The sequence below is a fragment of the Odontesthes bonariensis genome, chromosome 15 (genome assembly GCF_027942865.1).
Source record: "Odontesthes bonariensis isolate fOdoBon6 chromosome 15, fOdoBon6.hap1, whole genome shotgun sequence".
Classification (NCBI taxonomy): domain Eukaryota; kingdom Metazoa; phylum Chordata; class Actinopteri; order Atheriniformes; family Atherinopsidae; genus Odontesthes; species Odontesthes bonariensis.
Genome location: NC_134520.1, coordinates 16,010,573 through 16,019,047, shown reverse-complemented (window position 1 = coordinate 16,019,047; position 8,475 = coordinate 16,010,573).

Sequence of the window (8,475 nt, the reverse complement as noted above, 5' to 3'; positions counted from 1 at the left end):
TAGAGGAGAGGATGTTATGGAAGAGCTTCTAAGAAAAACCAACAATGGCAACTATTTTCCATGACGGACGGCCCAACCTTACTTCTGATGAAAAACTGCACATTATTCTTCAAGCACAAATTTCCCACATCATTTTAATTATTTAGAGTATTTGCCACTTCTGGGATTTGGCGTTTTTTTTTCTAAACTTTTCCAAATCTTAAATTTTTAAAGTTAAGGATATTTTTCATAAAGTTTGATGTAGTGATGTGGTGATCATAAAACATGATTTTATGTTAAACTTAACAAGTTGTTTCGATGTGTGATGGCTTCACAAAGTCACTGATTCAGTCTTATATAAGCAGCACAGCTTGGTGGCAGCAGCACAAAGGTCAAACCACGTGAAATATGTAACATTTATGGACATAGAGCGACGTGTGTGCGCTTGTTTTTATTAACTCTTGAGGACCTGTTCTTGTATAAAGACAAACCTTGACAGGACTAGTAGTCATTATGGGGACCAAACCCAGCCCATGGTTAGAATTAGAGGTAAGGTCTTAATAGAGGTTGATGAAAGTGAATGGAAGTCTTGGCAATAGACTAATATTGATATGTGTTTAACCATGTCTATGCGTTTGTGCATGTGTGTGTGTTCATCTATTCTTCACCAGCATGGAGCAACTTACCGGATGCTTCACTGGCATCAGTGTTTTTCTGTTGGCTGTTTATTTACTCCAGAAAACAGAATGCGGAGTCTGACTCTTAACGGCAGCTTTCAACTGTAAGAGGCAACTTTCATCACATCGTGTTCAATATTAACCGCTGAATCTACAGTACTCGTGTTCATGTGCGCACGCCTGTGTATGTGTGTGTGTGACTCAGAGCGCCGCCTGGTTCTAGATAATCCTCTTCTCTGTGTTTTACACATGACTGCTTCTTATTTCTACCCTGAAGTTGAACAAAAGGACATGAACTCTTTTTTTTCCACTTACACACTATCAAGTTACATTTTAAGATTTTTCTCCAAAATCATATTCCATTAGGCAATAAGAAACTAGTAGTTACTAAAGATTAAACCTGTAATTCTCAGTATTTTGCCTTGGGACTCCCTACCCAAACTCGGTGTCTGGCATTTTGCAGTTCCACCATTTGAATTTTTCTGACTGCATCATTTAAATAACGGTTTCGCGCAAACAGGTCATGTAACCAAACTTAATTAAACAAAAGTGTAGCATTATGTGATTTAAAGTAGCTCAACCCTCACCTACAAAACTTTAATTTTGTGGCATACCGCCCTATCATTGTCATCTGATAGCGTAAACAGTTCAATTATGACAATTTATTTTCTCATATATTCTTTTATCAAATGTAAATTGTAAATTAAGGACAGAATGCAATGATTTGTGAATTTTCTAAATGTTATATTTGATTATATTTGAACGAAACTAGTTGAACATTTTCTTAAAAGTTGTTAAGGGAACATGTTATCACCATTGTGTTGCATCACCTATTTTATACTTCCTGTAAGAGTTTAGGAACTCAAATGACCAGTTTGTGTGGTTTGAAAGTAAAATGTTCCTGCATTCCTGCTCAACAGGAGATTTCAGATACTCAATGAAGAACCACTTGTGTGGGTCTGCAATCAGTTACAGGTCTGCAAGCAGGCCAATGTAGCAACTCAACTCTAAACATATATAGGAAATGTAGCTTTTGTGTTGCTGAAATAAGCAAAACCCAGCCTGAATAATGTGTCATCTGGATGGCTGCAGCCTTTTTGTGGGACTGGCGACCTGTCCAGGGTCTAGCCTACCTTTAACCCAGTGACACCTGATAGGCACCAGCCCTTCTGTAAACCTGAATAGGATCAAATGGGCATGAAAAACGAATGAATGAATGATTGAATAGCAGCATATATTTCTGAAAACCTGCACACACAATTCTGCTTTAATGATTCATTCCTCACAGATGTGCAAGTTATATACTATATGCACTTATGTGCCCTCAAACCATCACAGAGACTGACTTTTGAACTGTATGCTCCAAACAAATCAAAGAGAACCTCCTATTTTCAAGAAAAATTCTAACTTTTATTTTGTTTGCCCATTGCTTTAGTTTGCCTTGAATTACTCATTGGTCCATGGATGACAATGTTCTGTAGCTTGGCAACACATGTTTATCTTTGCATGGTAGACTTTCATTTGCAATGCAGAGACAAATTGTGCTTATTGACAATGTTACTCAGAAGCGTTCCTGAGATCAATGCCATGATTTTCAGCAGAGAATTCTGTTGGATTTTTAATACAATGCTGCCTCAGGGTCAGAACATCAGGACCATTCAATACTGATACTAATCTCTGCTGTTGATGGACTTAATTAACAGTGAGATGTTATGCCTGGAGCAACATTAAACAACTTTTTTCAGTCTTTTACTGCCCCTGCACCAAACTTGGCATCAAATTCATGTGTGTGTGTATATAATCATATGTGTATATTATGTGTATATCTATCCATCCATTTTCTATACCCGCTTAATCCAATTTAGGGTCGCTTGAGGGCTGGAGCCTATCCCAGCTGTCATCGGGCGAGAGGCGGGGTACACACTGGACAGGTCGTGAGTCCATCATAGGGCCACACAGAGACAAATGAGACTCACAACCATCCACGCTCACTCTCACAATTTAGTGAGTTGGGACAATAAATTGGGACAATTTAGAGTCACCAATTAACCTAACGGTGGGGTGAAGCCGGAGTACCCGGAGAGAACCCCAAACTCTATATATGTATATATATAGTATTAATATATTATTTTTATATATATATATATATATACATATATATATATATATATATATATATATATATATATATAAATAATATTAATTAACTTATTAAACTTATTAACTTATTAAAACTTATTAATCTTTCAGCATTTGATATGTTTTCTTCCAGCTATTTCCATTTAATGTCATGTTAAAATGATTTTTAAATTACTGTCTTCTTTTTTTTGGAAAAGGCATTGAAATTATGTACTTTTTGTTAAGTGAGATTTTAAGTGCAAGATTTTTACTTGTAACTTAAAGAGGCATTTTTGCATTAACCTTATAACGGTATGCGGCCACTGCTGTAGCATCAAGTAACATCACAGAGCTTGTTGCAGTCATGACTCAGACCTTCGTTGTGACTCAGCCTGACAAAATTCCTTTGGAAACTTAACACTCAGAAATATAATGAGGCTCCACCTAATCCATGTTTATATTTAGCAGTGATTCATGGCTGGAGCTTGTCAATGAAAACCTATAAAGCATTAAAATGCCTCTCTAATCAAACCAGCTAAATCAAGCTGGGCTGAAGTGTCTGAAGTAGGAGAGGGGAGTCATTTGACTGTCTGTCGGTGACTCTGTGTGCCCGGGTGAGTGCTGGAAGTGAACAAGAGCATGATAGGAAGGAAGAGTGAGTAAACATGCTGTCTTGTGCTCCTGCCGTCTGGTTGGAGTTCCACTGAAGCTGCCTACCTCTCCCCCTCCTTCCTCAGTTTCCTGTCTTTTGTTGAGGGCTGAGCTAATTTCTCAAAAACCCTTACTTACCTCCCTTCGCATTAACCCAGTTTAGTGCTCTGAACTGACATTGCCAAAGCCCATTTAACTGTAATAACTGTGAGGGACTGACAAAGATAAATTCTCTGTTTTCTCTTGAGTTGGCATCTTTCAACTCCAAATAGAAACATACTAACATATTTTACTTCTGTAGGCTATGTCTTTGAGCTTGTCTTATTTCCCTTCCTGCTGCTGCGTGAGCTCGCTGACACAGTCTCAGTGTGGCCAGCATCAGTTTACACAGCTGGGAAGCCAAAGCTCTCCACACATGATCTTTTATACACATTACTCACTCAAGCTCTCCTCAGCTTGAGGGTCAATACAAACAAAATCTCTGTTTCTCTGTCTCTCATTTTCTCCCTCAAACACTGGCACACAAAGGGAGATATATCATCTGAAACAATAGTAAATGCAATGAGACTGAGTAAATAAATGCTTATATTCGAGATAAAGACGAGCGTGGAATTAGTTTTTAGGTTCTCTCACGTTAAAAGTCAAAATAATAGTTGATTTATAGCATTTAAGTCCAGTCCTTTGTCCAGACTTTGATTTATTATTACCTGTGTTTGAGTTCATTCAAGCTTTATATACAATATTACTTCAGATAGTTCTAATTCAAGCAACACAGCATATACCACTGAGTCATTTAGTTTATAAAAAATATTAGAATCTGATCACATATTTTAGAAATATTTTCCCAGTTTGAAAAGAAACTTTCGCTGGGAAATAAACATCAAGAAAAAGTAGAATATTTGCCATTTGACATGTAGTTGAGCACATGCAGGAGACAGCATAAAATGGAAAAGTAAAGTACAAGCACAGTTCGTTTAATTCCTGCCAAGGTTCGAGATCTATGAGTAAATGTTCTTGATGGCTTTCCACCACTGAAAACACACACAAAAGCAGCAGAAATATAACAGAACATACATGACAGCATAATGTGTTAGAATTACTAAGTTTCTCATGAACTGAGCTTTGCTTCACATACAGCAGTTTCACAGCTCACTACTGCCCCCTGCTGGTAAATACAGGACAAAATCTAATTCCATCATTTTTCTGGTCTGGATCAGTCATTGACAGTGTTGGTCATAAAGCTTTACAGCATTAATATTTGTTTATATAAATATTCACTGTTCCTCTAGGCACTGTTGCCAGTGCATTATGGGCCTTTTCTTCCTTGCCTCAAGCACACACACACACACACACACACACACACACACACACACACACACACACACACACACACACACATCCACTTATTGAGTGAACGCCTGAGGAGTTCTTGTTGACACTGACCAGTTACTTAATATTAGTATGAGGAAGAGAACAGAAAGAACAGACCATTTCCCCTGATCACTGATAAGGAGAGTTGTGAAAACAAAAGAAGGGAAGGCCGAGGCAGAGCCAATGCGACTGTTTCATGTTTTCATTTTCCATTTCCTTCTCATTTTTGCTTCCAAACCCTTTTCAAACATGATCACATATGCGTGGACGATGTTCACACACACACACACACACATAAATGTACGGATGTGCCAGCTTATGACAGCACTGTTAGTCACTCACATTTTCTTTGTGCAACAGAGCATCACTGAGTCATTTCAGCACCTTATGCAACAGTATCACTTTGTTATATATAGAATCACCAAGTATTGCAATCCCTGTCAGTAACTCTGACAGACCACCAGCTGTTCCCTTTTGGGACAAAGAATTCTGCCTTTACGTGCACTTTGCATTTCACATGCACACATAGTCAGTGAGGTTATGCAAAATAATCTGATGAAACATTTCTTTTCTGCAACTATAAAGGGTCTTTTTGTGGATGCACAGAAAAAAGTAAGATCTGCTCTTTTTCATTGCCTGTGCTTCACACAACATTTCCTAGATTACAGTTAATTAATTAATCAATTAGAGTAAATGTGTGCTCTAATGCCGTGTCTCCTAGCCTTAAAGGTCTCAGGAAAACTTGTAGGGATTTTACAGGAATAAGAAAATCAGAGAAAAAAAATATTAATTCAACAAAACTTATATTAGTCACTATGATTATATAGAGTATACAGTATATTTATTCTTTTCAAGCCCTCAGGGTTCCAAAACTGTATCACAAACCAAGTTGAAAATCAGTCCCTGTTGATCTCCTTATGACTCATAAGTTATAATAAATGCTCTCATGATATCTGTTTTTTTTTCTTTCTTTTTACTTTGTTTTGGTTTTTGGTTAGTTTTGTTCCTGCCATTACCTTTAAATATCCTCAGTTGCCTTTACCATGTTGCTCTACCACTGTCACCAGATGTTCCTTGTACTCATTACTCACCTGCATCCACTTATCCCGTCAACCTTCCCAGTAAATATGTTCCTTGGTTCTCACTCTCGACTGCCAGATCATTGTTGTCCAGTGAGTTTAATTTAGTTTCCTGTAGTCAGTCAGTCTGCTGGTCCTTTCATTGTTTCTTTTTTTTTGTGTGTTCTTGGACTTTCTGTTTACAGTTTTGCTTATACTGCCTTGGTGGTGCTTTTAATTTAGTTGAAATAAAACCAGAGTTCATCTTAGCATCTATCTTTGCCTGCTCATCTGGTAGTACTGTGTTTTGGTCCTCGTCCTCCTTTAAGATTCAACCATCAATCATGACCTGTGCAACCAGTGATCATGCATCACAAGAAAACACTGCTTTGTCTTGGAGCTAAGAAGCTAAGAAGCTAAAACAGTTCAATACTCATTCCTGATGAGTGGGCTTTATAAGTCAGTTCCACAAACTCCACAGCATTTAGGAGTCAAGAGTTCATCTGAACTGTGGCTATGTCAAAAACTCAAGCACTAAAAGGATTAATTATTTCAGTGTAGCTTTAACAAAATGTATGTTGCATTTAGAGGAAGATTACCAAAATCTATGTCCCTGATTTATCATCACGCAGTTACATCCGTCTATTTTCTACCCCCGCCTAATCCAGTGCAGCTGTGCAGGGAGGCTGGAGCCTATCCCAGCTGCCATTGGACAAGAGGCAGGGTACACCCTGGACAGGTCACCAGTCCATCACAGGGCCACACAGAGACAAACGACCATGCATACTCACACTGACTGAGAATCACAAAGTTACAGAGGTGTGTAAATCTATGTTAGGTAAATGAGGATACATGGCTACAGGTGTGTTAGAGCTTACATGGCTTGCTTTGGTGTGATGAAAGAAAGAAAGAAAGAAAGAAAGAAAGAAAGAAAGAAAGAAAGAAAGAAAGAAAGAAAGAAAGAAAGAAAGAAAGAAAGAAGCCTTTTGCATCACTAAACTGAATTGGATCTCTAAGATAAACCCCTGTGAACAAAACAGTAGTTCAGTAGTTATATTTTAGGACTGCAATCAACTGGTTTGTGTCCTTTCAGAACGATCCTACAAGGGCACCAGGTTGATCCTAGGGGGGCATAGGCTCGGTTTGGACTCCACGTCTGAAAATTCTCAGTTCTTGGGGGCAATTTGGAACGAGTTTTAGGAAAACCGACAGATCTTCACCTTTTGAATAACCTCTGAGTGAGATGCGGTGACATCACCTGATCCCACAGACAACATGCTGAAGTAAGACAAATTCAGAGAAAGACCAAATCTTGAAATGTGTTTAGACTCACTAACCATTATCAAACATCACTGCATTACAGGAGCTTTTCTCATAATTATACAACACTTTAATGTTTAAAATATGATGGGAGAGGTGACGACCTGGCATGTTGACTCAAAGGCTAAGACATCAGGTGTGAAGTGTAATGGCATCCTTTTAAATTCTGCAGGGGATCTCTGTCCTTATCAGTGTGAAAACAGTGACGCTATGTTTGGCAGGTAGTTTTGAAAAGTTGCTTTTTCATCCAGCATGACGGTTGCAACCTACCTTAAATAGAGAGCGTCTTGCCAGTGATTATTCCTGTCCAAAACATGTTCTCGCAGCACAACACTGGACTTAGAGAGTGATCTAAAATGAAGGGTACTGCAATAACATGGTTCTCGGATAATAAAGGTAGACCCGATGTTCAGTGTGACGGGTTACATGAATGAAATATGCTACTGCCAACTGGCTTTCATGCACTATGAAAACGAGGTGCCTGGAAGAAAGGATTCAACAATAAGTAACAAAGTGGCATGATTTAGAAATGAGATATATGTGTTCAGTGCACCAGTGAAACTACGATTAAGTGAAAGAGCTCTGATGTCTTTAGCTCGGATAGTTTTCATGATACACACTAACACACACCTACTCATGCACACACACAAAGTAGTTCCATCCCTGAGCATCCACACGCATTACATCACCGTAGGCCAGACAGTCAGAGCTCATCTGCTCTTAAGGCCAGCACATCAATAAAGTCAAAGGTGCTCTATAGTAATATCTAATCTCAATGCAGCACTACATGCACAATCTTAAAGGGTGATATACGCATAAGGGATGTTTGTTAGCCTATTAAGTTTAAACTAATTAAATCTGTATTTCATATTGCAGCTGCTCTCCTACCAGAGGTGCAGGAGTTCTCCATAGAGGATTAGTAGAGGTGGGGAAGTGGAAAAAGTGGAGGATGAGGTGGAGAAATGAGTCCACTGTGGAGACGCTAACAGGCTTGCCCTGTCAAACTGATGCAGTATTTAATACTGCGGTAGATTAAGTCCCAAACTGAGGAAAAGCGAGCAGCATCGATACAACAGAAAGAAGTTGTGAAGTGTTCACCAGCAAGATGCCGGAGAGAAATTTAACTTTTGAAGCTCATTTATTTCAACTGGCCAGCAGTTTATCGTAATATACTCTATAGCATATTATTATATAAGAAGTAACAAGCCTCGTAAAGCGGTGTAAAATTCAATGGCATCTTCAGTTGTGACCAGCAGACGGCAGCACAGTTTTCCTAATTAACAGCCCTGAAAGCTGCATAT